Genomic DNA, 16,470 nt, shown 5'->3' with positions numbered 1-16,470 from the left:
CTCAAATTACTTCACCTCCCAAAACTTTCCCACATATTGGCTAATTCCAAAAGAGGAGTCAAGGTTTCTTATGCCATCTTTTTAATATTCATGGAGCCCTAATATCTTTAAACACAAAAAGATCAAGTCTGTCTTCTCAGGATGTTAATTAAATTTCATGTGCTCTCCTCCAGGTTTCTGACCCATAGTTGTAAATCCTGGCAGCCCAAATGGATACTTCATAATCTAAGCAACTGGTATGATGATGTTGCTGAATTATTTTGTGTCCAACTCTTTATTGCACCCATTTGGGATTTTCTTGGCAGAAATATTGGAGTGTTTTGTCATTTCCTTCTCCAGATCATTTTACATATGGGACAACCAGGTGTTACAGTGATGAGAGTGCCAGCCATGAAGCCAGGAGGAATGAAGTTCAAATTTGGCCTCAGTTACTATGTGACCTTGATAAAGTCACTTCACTCTGGCCCAATTTCTTCATCTGTAAAATGAGGGTGAAGGAAAAGGCAAATCACTTCAACATTTTTGCCAAGAAAACTCCAGGATGGAGTCATAAAGAATCAGAGACAATTGAACAAAATTTGGAATGATTCCCATCACCACTCACTGGGCAGTAGATGCAAAAAATAAGTTGGCACATATTTCAACCTCAACTCAACTCTATTCATTTTTTCAGGAAGCTCTATGATGTCAAAACACAAAACACAGATACCCTCTCATCCTTTCCTCTGTCTGCTCCCTTTTTCTCAGTCAAATCCCAGCTATATCCAATTCTTCCTACAGAGAAAGTAAGGTCAAGTTCTTTTTCCAAGATGTAATTTCCTGTTCATTAGTGAATACATTTTGTTTATAAGATGAAATTTGGCCCCAAAGAGGTGGAGAAAACAATTAGACTATGTTGCTTATAGATTTTCTTGTTTGATATATTTCCCATAGAAAATCCCCTATGTGTCCAACTTAAGATCTTTCTAATTATATTTCACAGTGAAAAGACTTTTTGAGACTACTTAGTTAGATCTTTCAATTCTCTCTATCCACCCACTTTGCAGATGAGGAAATTGATCTAAAGGCTGAAGAGATTTGATCAAGTAAGGGTCAGAATTACTAAGGCTGTAAGGGGTGCTCAGGAAGACTAGCACCTCTGGTGGAAGGGTTTGCTGTGCCCCTTTAGGACTTCTCATGCACCTTTGATACTTAATTCACCCAACTCTCACCGGTGACTTCAAAAAGTGGTAACATACATAGTGACCACACTCTAATAGGCTAAACCAGGTTGAGGGTAATTAGTACTCAAATATGTTGGCGAATTAGAGGTATGTCTACCCCAAGTGCATGAAACTTTTCCCTAGAAGAATGGGCAGATGAGAATGATTTATTCCAATGGCCATGAAGGCAACCAAAGCAAGCACTTAAGGCTTGGTCAAACATCAGAGATGCCAAGGTCATCCCCTGCCTCCTGAATTGTTGCCAGTCATTTTGATTTTGTTTTGCCACTGGACTTTGCTGACTCAGGAAGAGAGAGTGAACCTGATGACTTAATGCAATTCTGCCTCACTTAAAGCTAATTCATGATCAAGTCAATACATACATCATCTGTAATGTCTTCGTCCTCTTCAAAAATAAAGGACAAACACCAGCAGAATTGGGCTCAATCACACTTTCCCTTGCTCTTTCTACCATGCCCACCACATCGCCTCAGTACAAAGATATTAGAATGAGTCCTACTCATCCTAATCCACGCTTTTCTAGATTGGTCCTTTGGGTATGTCCCAAGCACTCCCATTGTTCTCTGTCATGTCACAGGTTCACAAAATTTAGTTTTGAGAGAAACTTCACTCAAACAATGGAAAATTTACATATTTACAAATTTACAATTTACAAATTTACAAATAAAGAAGCTGGGTCTCAAAAAAGTATGGTTGCTTCCCAAAAATCATATATAACAGAAGTGGGATTTGAAACTGATTCCCAGTGAAAAGTTAAATATCTGTCCTCTGAGAACTAACCTAACCAAGGGGGAGGCAAGCTTTGTTATTAAAAGACTGACCATCAAAAGATTGATTTTTTTTTTTTTTTTTTAGTTACAGCTAGACATAAAACTATCAACTAAGGCATGAAGGAGCATAATGTTCTATATTAGTGGGAGGCGTATCCAGGCTACTGAAATCACAGATCTTAAGTATTTGAGTCGACCTACTTATCTACCTGATCAGGTGAAATATTTCACTGCCTCATCTAATTTTGGATTCAATAGATATCTGGGGAAACTTAAAGAGCACTGGTGTGGGAATCAGAAAAAATCTGGGTTCAAATTCTGCTTCTGATACAATTGTGTGATCATGGGCAAATCATAACTTCAGGTATCTCTCTAGGGATTATTTCCTGGGTCACCAGAGGTTGTCATCTGAAAATCCAGATCACTTTTGCATGTTCACTTCTTTGAATCAAATCCTGGAGAGATATTAGCACCTAGCTACCATCACTCCATTATTATTGTGTGCTGTAAAACTGTAAAACAGTCTTTTCCAGAAAGAACGAACAGTGGTCACACTGCTTTATCTGTCACACAGCAAACACAGGCTGGGTCTTGGAACATTAAACTGATTGTTTAAAAAATGAGCTAAGTCACTTCTCAGGCTCTGGTATCAACCAGCTCAAAAACTTGCTGATGTTTGCTTTTCTCATACTTCTTGATTTGTACTTAGAACTTAGGGAACGCCCTTCACCTAAACAGGCTAAAACTTATCAGCTATAAACAGGTTTTGACCTGACAAAATGGTCTTGAAAGTTGTTGTTTGTCCTTCAGTCTGGAAAAGGACAAATGACATCACATGTGGTAACGTCTTGACTTGCATATGAATTGGATTTAAGTGAACCAAGTTGTGCAAAATCATCAGGCCTGCTTTCTTCAGTGTCTTCAAAGTCCAGCAGCAAGACGAGGGTTAAGGTGGTGATGGCCCAGGATGTGGTGGGTCTCTGAAAGTAGTCTGAGGCTCCCAGAGGCATAAACACAGCAAGAGAGCTAGTTTCAGAAAAACCAGACATTCCTTACTAAATCCAACTCTTTATCCAGCAACCCAGGCTGCCTATTTTCTCCCTGATAACATTCTTATTATTTGCATAATTAGGACAAAGATATAGTAGAACAGAGAACAATAAAAATAACTCCGATTTCTATAGTCTTTTAAGGCAAAGGGAGCTAGATGGAATAGCAGACAAAGCTCTGAACTTGGATTAGGAAGAGTTGGATTCAACTCCTTTGTCATATACTCACTAGAAGCATGACCTGCTCAAATAATTTTACATCTCTATGCTTTTCTTCATCTTTAAAATAAGAGGGCTGGAATTAAAGTCTCTTTTAGCTCTGTGTACAATCTAATAAAACTTCTAATATAAGGTTTACAAGGCACTTTCCTTACAAGCCCTTTGTTAGAAACAGTCTGCTGTCAAATTCTATTCTACTTTCATAGTAGGTCTGGCATCTATCTCCTTCTCTATATCCATATAGCCATCAACTTAATTCATGCCTTCATCACCTCTCTCTCACCTGGACTATTGCAAAAAATGGATTTGCAGCTTCCAGTCTCCCTTCTATCCCCAATACTACTTCTAAACATATCTTCCCAAAGCACATGGAGTCACTCTCTTACTCAAAAACATTCCATGAGTTCCTATGGCTTCTAACATAAAATATGAACCCCTTAGATGTATTTAGAACCCTTTACAGTCTGGTTCTAATGGAAGCTTTTTGGTCTGGTTTCACATTACTCCCTTTCATACACTCTCTGTTCCAGCCAAAATGGCCTATTTCCTGCTGTCCAATCTCAGTCTTCATCTCTTTATATGTGCATTTCCTTGCTGCCATACCTGAAATGCTCTACTTCCTTATTACTACTGCTGAGAAACTTGATTTTCCATCAAGGCTCAGCCCAAAAGCAACCTCTTCCAGGAAGCTTTTCCTGATTCCCTTAGTTATTACTATAATCCCATAGTTATTACTATAATTTTCTTCTACAAATTACCAACTACTCACAAAGAGATACACATATATGATATATTTATTTGCATGTATACACATATATGCATATTCATATACATACATGTATAGGCAATATTTAGTTGTGTATATATGTATGTATAGTTTCACATATACACATAGGGATAGTACACTGTAAGGAGGACAGCTAAGTGGTACAGTAGATAGAGCACCAGGTCTAGAGTTGGGAAATCTGAGTTCAAATCTGGTCTCAGACACTCTGAGGAAGTCATATAACCCTGTTTGCCTCACTTTATAAAATAAGATAATAAGAGGATATAAAAAATAAAAATAATTTTTAAAAAGGACTTGACAGGTAGGAATGTCTTTAAAAGGCAACAGGGGCTCTTATATTTGATTCTGAAAATAGTTGAGTGTGAAGGCAGGGCAGGGAAAAGCAGGGAGGTCTCCTTGGTTGGACCTATACTTTAGAAAAATCATTTAGTATTCTATGAGTCAAGATGGCAGAGTAGTAGGAAGCTGGACAGATGAGATCTCCTCAACAAAACTCCTCCAAACAGATTTAAATTAATATATCAGACCAAATTTAATGGGGGGATCCATAAAAAAAAGTCACAGCAAATCATTTGACTAGCTCAAATACTAGTCAGAGAGGTCTGGGGACACTGCGGATGGATCAGGGCAGGAATACTTGACATGGAACACTCTACTACCCAAGGAGAGGCTGTGCAACCAGGGCAAGAGGAAGACTTGGACCATACCAGATATCACCAGACCCATACAGAAACAAGAGGGACAAATATCAACTTAACAGCTTTGCTTCCCACTATTCTGGATCATAGATGCTAGGTGGACTGAGAAGACTGCAATAAAGTATCAGAATAAGGATCTCTGGAACTACTACTGAGAAAGAAATTCAGAAGCAAGTTGTAGCATGTGGCCAGTCCCATAAACAGAGCAATATTTCAGTTCTATTTACTAGCCCAAACTGCAAAGGAATAACTAGAGTAAGAATGCCAGGCCAAAGGGGAATCTACAGTTCCATCATCCTGAACCAACAGAGCTTTCCAGCTGGCTGATAGGAACTGTATCCAGTAATGTTCTACTGTTGATCAGACCAAATCCCAAGTCAGTAGCTGGTAGAACTCAGATCAAGGGGGCAGCAATCAGACTTTGCTCTGGAAACCCTAAAAGCCTTTTCCTGAGATCCTTAAATAACACAATACTTGATATCCCAAGAAAACAGTAACAGGACCAGCCTAGAACTTCCCTCAGAAGTGTGTTAGTGTCCAGCCCTAACATTAAGTCCTAAGTCAGGAAGTAGGTTAGAAGAATGTACAAACAAAAAATAGAATCCTACCATAAAGAGCTATTACTGTATCAGGAAAGCTCAAGATACCAACCCAGGAGAAGAACATTTGTAGAAATTGCCTCAAAAAAACCCAGTTTGGACACAAATTCAAGAAGAATTCCTTGAAGAGAAAGTTTTAAAATGTTTTTTATTAATAAAAATGAGAGCAGTTCAGGAAATCATAGGGAAAGAAATGAGAGCTAGAGAGACAGAATTGGAAAAGAAATTAATAATTTGGAATAAGAGGTTCAAAATCTTTCCCAAGCAACAAATTCCCTAAAAATTAGAAAGAACCAAATAGAAGCCAATAACAATAAAACAAGAAAAATATTAAAACAAAGTCAAAAGACAGAAAATATAAAAGAAAAGAAAATGTAAAGTATCCTATATTTTTAAAAACTGACTTGGAAAATAGATTGAGGAGAAAAAAATTAAAAATCATTGAACCATCTAAGTACCATGACCTCTCCACTTCAATAAACCTAGATATTATATTTCAAGAACTCTTAGGGGGGAAAAAAAAACCCTGTCCAGATCTCTTAGAACTAGAGAGCAAAGTGGAAATTATTAAAAATCTACCAACCACTTCCTGAAAGAAATCCTCAAAAATCCCTAGGAATATCATAACCAAAATCCAGACCCCCCTCCCTCCACCCCCCCCAAAAAAACATTGCAAGTAGCCAGAAAGATACAAAAAATTACATGGAATACTAATAGAGTAGACTAGAACAAGGTTTCTTAAACTTTTCAATATGGACTTCCCTACAAAGTATACTGCCAAAGTAAGTGAATTTATCCACAGCATTCAAAACTTCACCGCTTGCTGAAACTAATGGTTCCACATATCCATGGCTGATGGAGTATCTGTATTTCCTTGATGTTAATTGTTAGGCAAAAATCAGCAGAGAATTAATCCATACTTTGTTGCATCTCAGCTTTGGTGTTGTATTAATGCACAATTATCTGCAAACCAAAAATTCATGCACCCACATTCCCTCCACTTTACTTTTGGCTCATAGCCTTTTCAGGTTGAAGAATTTACCCTCAGTGTAGTAGCTGACTTTGATTTCACGTTTGTCCTCATTGAAGGCATTTGACAACATCACTGGAAACATCATGCTAAAAAGCATGGGAGCAAACATGGCATCTTGTTTCTCTCCATCAGTGACTGGGAAAGCTCAAGAGCATTGCCCATTGTCCAAAACCCAGGCAAGCATCCCATCATGAAATTGACATACTATACTAATGAACTTCTCTGGGCAACCAATTTTGACATAATTTTCCATAATCCCTCACAACTGACAGTATCAAAGTCATTAAATACATTGATACATTGAATCAAAGTCTCATTGAACACAGACCTCTGTTCTGCTTCTGGCATTTCTCCTGGAGTTTTGGCCAGCAAACACCATTACTTCATGGGGTGTACCAGCAGGATAGTTCATCCATTTCTAAAAAGGTAACATTCAAGTCCATCAAAAGTAAAGTACAATCTAAACTTAGAAAGATGCAGGATTCTTGGCTCAGCAAGAAAGCAGATGGAATTCAGTTTTATGCTGATAGTATCAATCCAAAGTGTTTTTATGATGCACTAAAGGCTATTTATAGGCCAGCAACATATGGACCATCTCAACTACTCAGTGCTGATAGTGCCAAACTGATTAGAAATGCCATATCCTAGAGAGATGAGCTGAACACTTCCATAGTGTCCTCAACAGACTGTCATCAATCAATGCTGAAGCTATTAACTGTTTACTTCAAGTTGAAATCAATACATCCCTAGCCAAAGTCCAACTGATGAAGAGGGTTTGAATGCCATTAGGCTACTTAAATGTGGTAAAGTACCTGGTGATGATTCTATTCCAGCTAAGATTTAGAAGGTGGTGGGTCCATTGCTCCTACAAAAGCTTAAATTTTCCAGAGTATATGGTAAAAGGAAGTTATGTTCCAGTAATTCAAAGATGCCTTCATTGTCCATCTTTATAAGTAAAAGGAATAGATTATCCTGTGACAATCCTGGGGGAGGGAAGTGATTCTCTTAGTCATTGCTGTCAAGATTCTTGCCAGAATCCCCCTCAATAGGCTGATCCCACCTGAGTGCCAGTATGGTTTTAGAAGGGACCAAGGAATAGTCTTAAACTCCTTCTACTCATGACCTCTTTTCACTTGAGAAATTTTTACATGACTCTAAGTATATAGATATACAAATCAAACATTTATTGAAAATTAATCATAAAGAAAGCCCTTTTTTCTCTCTATTGGTGATTGGGAAAACTCAAGAGTTTTGTCCATTGTCCAGACTGTCATGACAAACAGTTTAAAAAGCTTTGGATTAAAGTAGGGACAGACTTGAGGAAAGGAAACCAACCAATTGTAACAGTTCAAGAATAACATAATGAGGCTATATTTGTTAAGAGATGAGAACATATATAAGAGAAGTGTTGTGAAACTTGTGATGACAAAACTTGGCAACAGATTGGCTATGAGGAAAATGTGTGGATGAGAAACCAAGAGGTATATGAAGTTGTGATCCTGGGTGGCTTAGATGATGGTGTGCCTATAAGAGGAATAGGGAACGTCAGAAGATGCAGAAGTTGGGGGAAATATGAGTTCTGTTCACCCAGACAAGCAATTGTAAGGTATACATTCTTCCAGAAGCCCAACAAAAGGCTCAGCAGATATCTACATCCACATCAGTAAAGTTTCTTCTCTGGAAAAACCAGACAATGTAGTATCTGTTTTTATGGCTTGGGACTCACATCGGATTGCTTTTTACTCCAAAAAAAGAATTCAAACCATGAAAAGGCAGCTCATTATCTTGTTTACCACAATGCTCCTCCAAATCTTTTCATTCCCCCTCAATCCTCCCATGGTCCTTTCCCCCCTAAACTCTTCACACTCTACCTTCTTATAACTATGAGGACCACATCATCCTCCCTGCATCTTGGGCTCACAACTTGGAAGTTTTCCCGGTGTCCTCGATAACTCCCACTGTCCCCGCCACAAACTCTCAATATCCAAGCTGTTACCAAGCCTCTCAAAACACTTGCAACATTTCTCTAGAATAAACCTCCTTCTCTCCTCTGACCCTGTCACTACTCTGGTCCACCCCATGCCTGGACTACTGCAATAGCCCATTGTAGTCTTTTCCCACTCTATTCCTTCCTCCATTCAGTCACCAAAGTGATTTTCCTAAAATATACGTTTGAGCATAAAGTCAATGAACTCCAGTGGCTTCCTATTATCTCTAAGGAATGTACAAAATGCTGTTTGGCATTAAAAACCCTTCATAACCCAGCCCCCTCCTATCTTTCCACTCTTCTTTTTTCTTATCCTCATCACATATTGTTTAATCCAGCAACAATGGCATCTTTATTGGTCTACTTACTTCCATTTCAAAACTCATTTATAGATTTAAAAAATAATCCACTAAGTGGAAGACACTAAATCTCCTTCCCCCCAATTCAACAACAATTTATCCAGTGCCTATTATTTATTAGATATTAGAATTATGAAGAAAAATAATGAAGTCCTGCCCTTAAGGAACACATAGTTTGCTAGAGGGAAGTGGGGGAAGACTCACAAAAATTGCCTATTAATGTGCATGGAGGTATGCATATCTAGAGAGATTACCAATATCATTGAAATCACAGATCCTTGAAATGTTCTGTTATTAATATCATCATTAATAATGGAACATTTCTATATAAATATTGTATTATATATTATATGTAATATGATAATAATAATAATTCTTATGAGGTATAGGCTATTGAATTTGCTTTGCTCTAGAAAGTCTCCATGTCATGAATCTCTGGATCTCTCCCTCATATCTACTAGATCCTATGGTAGGGAAAGTCAAGGGTGGATAAGACCAATGACTAGAATCAAGTACTGGAGATCTAAGGGCTCATCATACTAGAATCCAGAAGAGGTGGATCAAGGACCAGGTCTCAGATGTCTATATATCTAAACCCAGATGGCTCTCAAGGGGAAAGTGAGAGAGGTGACCTTGTCCAGCCCTCCCTCACTTAAATCCAATTCACTTGCATGTTATGATATCATTTCCCTGATGTCATGGTCCTCTTTGAGAAAGAAGGATAAACAAAAACCTCTGCCAGGTGAGACCAGCCATGCAAGGACTGATGACTTCTCTGGGCCCTTTTTCTCCCTCTGAAGCTCCACCCAATCTCAGAGTTTAAGATAGCACCAAAGTAGGAGATTGAACAAAACAAGCACCCCCAGCTCTGCAGAGCCTAGAACAAGAAACTACATCTGGGCCACATATGGATATCTTTAACATCAGTTCCTTCTTTTCCTTTGCGATTATTAACACAGTCATATGTCTAGATTGGTATGACAGTGTCCTTCCAAGCATTCTCACACCCAGCATTTCCCTGCTCTGATACTTTATACCAATGGCAGAATAATCTGTTTTCTACATAAAGATGGTCATTTTACTCCTTTACTCAAAAATGAAAGGTGCTAAACTGTTGGACAAAGCGTACTCATATGCAACGTACTCAAAACACATGCTGTCTGGAGCAATGTCAATGTGCTCACTGCTTGATAATATTGCTTTAAAGAGAGGAAGCATTGCAACTAATTGATTTTTTAAATTTTAATTTTCCTAATGGTACATAACATTTCCTAGGCATTCCATTTAAAAGGCTATCCTGGTCTATCTAGGTCTTTGGCTTCATTCTCTTATTTTTTATGAGAATAACTTTAATGATTGTCCATTGAAAGTTTTTAACTCTATATTATCAAGGTCATCTTCAAGGAGATAGAGCTCTAAGACTATAGATCCTAGAAAGTACATTCTCATCTGTTAGATTTTTCTTCCCTCCTCTCCCTTCCTTTTGTTTAGATTTAGGTCACTTATTAGGAATGCTGTTTCATTTGGAACAATTAAATAGTGATGGTCTGGTTACAATAATTTTATTTTTCCATCATTATTCCTTCCAAGGATATGTGGCGTGCATAGCAGTCACACCCTGGTAAAATCATCTCAGCAGATGGACTAAACCAGCCTGGGATGGATGGATGAAAACAGTTTGATCCCAAAGCCACGAAGATGGTTGAAACAAATGTTGGGGAACACTTAGAGCTTGGTTAGACATTGGAGATGCTGTGGTCATGCATTGCACTGGGTCATTGCCAGTCATCCTGACTTCTGTCCTGCCACTGGATTTTGGTGACTCTGGGAGAAAGAGTGAGGATATGCCTTTATGCCAACCTGACTGGCTTAAATCCAATGCATGTGCAAGACAAGACATCACCTCATGATGCCATTGGCTCTCTTTGAACACAAAGGATGAACACAACCACCATCATCATTTCTGGAGATGACAGCACCCTACTTTCCCATCGCGTTTGAACCCTCTCTTGTAATAAAAAAATAGTTAGTTAAGAAATTCTGACCAACCCAATCAACAAACCAACCACATCTAGTATATATATGCCTATAGTTCCCCAGTTCCCTAGCAAGAGGAAAGAGTGGTTATAATTCATTTATGTATTTATTTGGTACACTATTTTCTATGCATTACTGTGTGCGTATTTCTAGGCAAAACCATTTTCAATATAATCTTTTGGGAAACATAAAACAGGTTTAACCACTTACATTGCTAACTGTGTTGTTAACTTGTTGAACAATAGTTTTAACACTGGTGTCTACTAGTCTTCCTTTTGCAGTAAAAATAATCATGGATTTGAAGTTCAAATATCTAGATTCAAATCCTGGTCTTGTCACTAATTACCTTTGGTTTTCTTTCTTTGTCTGTAAAGTTAGGAGTTTGAATTTGATGATCTTGAAATTCTCATTCATTTCTAAATCTATGATATGTTATCCTATGATACTCCATTCTGGAAAGCCAAACCAAATTGTAATAGAACATTGCCTTGATTTCAAAGCTACACATATATCTCTTAAAATAGGGCAAGCATGACTATCAGTGACTGTGCTATATACATGGTAAGTGCTTACAAAGTGATTTTTGTTCACTCATTCATCTTTACCAATAATTTAATTTATCCTGGAGGAAAATTCGCCAATGGTAGTATGATGAACTTTTTTAAAAATTGCATATTTTACATGTTAATTGTTAAAGCTTTATTAAGATGTTTACTTAATTCCCTTTGCATGCCCATGAAAATGTACTTTCTTGAGAAAGATAATTTTCTTCCATAATCAATTGTCTCATAAGTAGATAGGAGGTAGAATAATATACTATTTTCTAAGAAAGATTAAAGGATCTCACCACCAATGATTGATCCCTTCACATCTAATCTGAATTTGAAAAGAAGATGGAAATGACAAAGCCAAAAAAAGGATATTGGCTGCTCCAAAGCCCACCAAAGTCTCAAATTATACTACTAACTCATGCCAATGCATTGGAAAAGGGGGGAAATTCCTAATATAATTTATTATAAATAATTATTATTATACATTAGAATTATACAGTATACACTATAAATAAATTAAATTATAATATACATTATAATTTATATAATTATAAATACATTAAAATTTAAGGTTTGATCATGATAATTTTGCAAAAATGAGCAACATCAACAAAATTACTTTTGTAGGAATATTTAAGTGGTTTAAAAATGTGCTATAGGGGCAGCTAGGTAGTAGAATGGATAGAGCACCAGCCCTAAAGTCAAGAAGACCTGAGTTCAAATTTGACCTCAGACACTTAACCACTTCCTAGCTGTCTGATCCAGGGCAAGTCATTTAACCCCAATTGCCTCAGCAAAAATAAAATAAAATAAAATAAATAAATTTGCTATAATATTACTCTACTCACCAAATTTATGAAATCATATCTAATTTTGAAATAATTGTCTTCATCTGATTTGGTTGAAATCAATTCGTTGGAACAAAAAATTAGTAAGTGGCCGAAGGAGGGACTAGGAAAAAATAAAGAAGATAATTGAAATATTAATCATAGCATCTGTGATCTTACCAATAAAGTTACTCCCTCCAATAGTGCAAATTGTAACTCGCCTCTCTTCTTATCTAGACTTGTTACCCCAAATGGTATTTGCACTGGTAGTTTGGGTGCCCATAGAAGCAACAAATTGAGTAGAAGTCCATCAATTAGGGAATATATATAAATTATTAATGTATAATCAGTTAATAGACTAAATTTGCTTTTGAAGGATATTTATTCAAATGATATAGCAATAATTGTAGTTAACAAAACATTCCTATCCATCCACACCCCCCTAAAAAACCCTCTAAGGCATATTCTTCTATAAATACATACCATTTGGGTTGAAATCATGGGAACAAACTTAAAGTACAATGCTAGTCAATATGTGTGACCAAAGCAAATGATAATTCAGAAACAGTCATGTATCAATGATCTTCCTCTCTCTAGAAAATGTTTATGAAGTTACCACAGCATAACATCTTTGTTAGATGGATCAATATGCTACCATTCTGGTCCAGAAGGTTACTGAACTTCTGTGCTGTCTTTTTATAGGGCATGTTTTCTTTTCTAGACATGTTGGACTGGGTAAACAGCTAAATTGTTGGACAAGACCCTCTTAAAGGCTTAGCTTCTGTGTTTTGTTTAACTAGACTTATTTGTTACAAAGAAGGGCTTTTATTTTTAGTAGGGAGGAAAGTAAAGTGGGGGTTGTGATGGATATATAAAAGAAGAATGTCAATGAAACATTTTAATATGTGCAGAAAAAATGCAGAAGGAAATTCAGACAGGGACATAGTGAGAGTAATGTTAGTAACTATAGCATTAAATTTAACATATATTTTTAAAAATAATCTATAATATTAATATATACTTTAAAAATAATCTATAATATTGATTTATGGTCTCATAGATAATCTTTCTGTTCTTTGCCTATGAAAATGATCAATATTTTTCAAATTTGTAATAAAATAAAGAAAATTTGGGGGAAAAGTAGATTATAACACTTGCCCTGTCTATCTGTTATCCTTCACTCGCACCATATCATTAATCTACCTCCTTTTCTAAGCATATTTTTTCCCTGTATCATTTTGTATTTGTTTTGTTATTTTTTGTATGGGAGACATCACTAATCATTGAGGCAGCTACAAGGTAGTCCAGTGGATAGAATGCTGAACCAAGATTCAGGAAATCTGAGATTTAATTAAGATTCAGACACCTAACTAATGCTTTGACTCTCAGCTAGTCATTTAATCTTTGTTTCAGTTTCCACATCTGCAAAATGGGGACAATAGTAGCTCCTACCACCCAGAAATCTTGTGAGGATCAAATGAAGTAATACATGTTAATCACTTTGCAAATCTTAAAGCACTATATAAATGCTAGTAATTATTATGTAGAGCCTACCTATATCCACCAATTTCTCTCCATTGTCCTCTGGGAAAATTTTGAGTCTTTAGATAGTGTGACAATTAGATAATTTTCAGTTATAAATCATCACTGGAAGAATATTGGTACTAAAAAATAGGCTTTTGACCTTTGTTATCTTATTGGAGGGACTGCAAGTCCAAAATGCCGTTTAGACATTTCACCAATATTCGCGTCCTAAAAAAGAGATAATTATTCAGTTCTGGCCCATAGATGCTTCTACCCCTTTTTTTTACAATCAAAGAATTTGAAAAACTGATCCAGTCATTTAGCAATATAGAGAGATGCTTTTTGGTCTATAGTGAACTCACTGGCCATTGTAAGGGCTACAGATTTGTGGAGTACTTTAAAAAAAACTGCCGCTGAGCCTAGGTCAGAACTGGATAAAGAGTTGGGAATGAATGTATATAGTTGTTGAATATGAATTAGTTGTTCACTGATCTCATTCATTTGGAGTGTTTATGTATCAATAAATTCCCCAGGGATTTCACTGACTCCCAAGAGCTCTTGTAGTTTTCTCCTTAAGTCATATGACATTTTAGTCATAGTGTGTTTGGTCAGGTAGGTATCTTTCTGAGGTCCTAGGTTTGAAAGCCTTTTCCAGAAGGCTTTCTTTTTGCAGAGAGATAGTCAACAATGATAGATGAACCTAGATTCAATCGTTGGGAATCACACTTGCAATTTCAGATTTTTTTTCTGCTCCTTCCTTAGGTTAGGGCTGAAGACCTTTGCCTCTATGGCATTTGAAAATGGGTCTCCCCATTGTTGTTACCCACAAGAGAAAATTGTCTTTTAAATCATTTAAATGTGGACCTCAGCAAGTTTATTTGAACAAAAGGTATCAATAAAACTCTTGAAAATGAAAATGGTTAATTCCATAAAAAAATTAAACCTCTAATTCTCATTAGAAGTTTGATAAATATCTAACTTGAAACGTTCTCATTTTTGTCAAATAACTTAATTCTAGTAAATCAGTAGAAATGCACAATAGATATTCTTTCTGTTAATATTTAAGAAGCCATTCCAGGCAGCAAGTTCATGACAAAACAATTAGTTCTCTTTTGATACTTGATTTTAAAATAGTTACCCTGTTCATAAAAATAATGTTAGTAATGTAAGTATATGAAATTTCCTCAGTGTAGGCAATTGACCAGAATGCAATATTCATGTAATTTATTAGATGTTAGCCTTTGAGTATTCTGATAAGTAAATTATTTAAGAGAGCCCCTTTTGGAAGTACAAAACTGAGGGAAAAATTTTTTACAGCTAGTGATAAAGGCCTCATTTAAAAAATATAGAAAGAACTGGGTCAAATTTATAAGAATACAAGTCATTTCCCAATTGATAAATGGTCAAAGGATATGAACCAACAATTTTCAGATACTGAAATTAAAGCCATCTATAGTCATATGAAAAAATGCTCTAAATCATTATTGATTAGAGAAAAGAAAAAAGCACCTCACACTTCTCAGATTGGCTAAGATGAAAGGAAAAAGTAATGATAAATGTTGGTATTTAACATATATAGGACTGCTTGCCATCTAGGGGAGGGGGTGAAGGGAGGGAGGGAAAAATCGGAACAGAAGTGAATTGCAAGGGATAATGTTGTAAAAAATTACCATGACATGGGTTCTGTCAATAAAAAGTTATTATAAAAGAAAAAAAAAGAAAAAAAATGATAAATGTTAGAGAGGATGTGAGAAAACTGGGACACTAATGCATTTTTGGTGGAGTTGTGAATTGATCCAACCATTCTGGAGAACAATTTGGAACTATGTCCAAAGGGCTCTAAAACATGCATATTCTTTGATCCAGCAGTGCTGCTATTGGGTCTGTATCCCAAAGAAATCATAAAGAAGGGAAAAGATTCATATGTGCAAAAATGTTTAAGAAGCTCTCTTTGTGGTGGTAAAGAATTGAAAAATAAGTAGAAGTCCATTAATTAGGGAATAAGTTATGATATATGAAAATATTAGAATATTATTGTTCTATAAAAAATGATAAAAACAATTTGCTTTTAGAAAGGTCTGGAAAGATTTACAGGATCTGATGCTGAGTAAAATAAGTAGAAACAAGAATACATTGTACACAGTAACAGCAAGATTGTGCAATGATCATCTGTGAAAGACTTGGCTCTTCTCAGTGGTTGAGTGATCCAAGACAATCCCAATAAACTTTGGATAAAAAATGCCATGCTTCCAGAAAGAGAACAAAGAAGATGGAATGTAAATCAACATATGCTATGTTCACTTTTTTTTTTCTTCTGTTATTTTTTCTCTCCTGGTTTTCCCCTTTTGTCCTGATTTTTCTCTCCCAACATGATTCATACATGTGTACTTTTTTTTTAATAATTTACATGTATATTATTTAACATGTATTGGTCAATCTGCCATCTTGGGGAGGAGGTGGGGGGAAGAAAGGGAAAAATTGGAACAAAAGGTTTGGCAATTGTCAATGCTGTAAAATTACCCATGCATATATCTTGTAAATAAAAAGCTATAATAATAATAATAAAAGAAATCATGAAACAAAAAAAATAATGTACATGTATAAGCAAGAAAAGATAATAAAACAATAAAAAAGAAAAAAAATTGTGAACTCCTTTTAATTTACCTAGTCTGCTCCTTAGAAAACAGATATACACTTTTTCACTAATCCATAACTGATGATTGATTAGCATGATAAGATCTGCCTAAATTTGCACTCCACTGGTATAACTTTGAGAATTACATTCCAATGAGATGTTCAAATAAGAC

This window comes from Antechinus flavipes, chromosome 2 (genome assembly GCF_016432865.1).
Source record: "Antechinus flavipes isolate AdamAnt ecotype Samford, QLD, Australia chromosome 2, AdamAnt_v2, whole genome shotgun sequence".
NCBI classification, from domain to species: Eukaryota; Metazoa; Chordata; class Mammalia; order Dasyuromorphia; family Dasyuridae; genus Antechinus; species Antechinus flavipes.
This window is presented reverse-complemented; position numbering follows the sequence as displayed.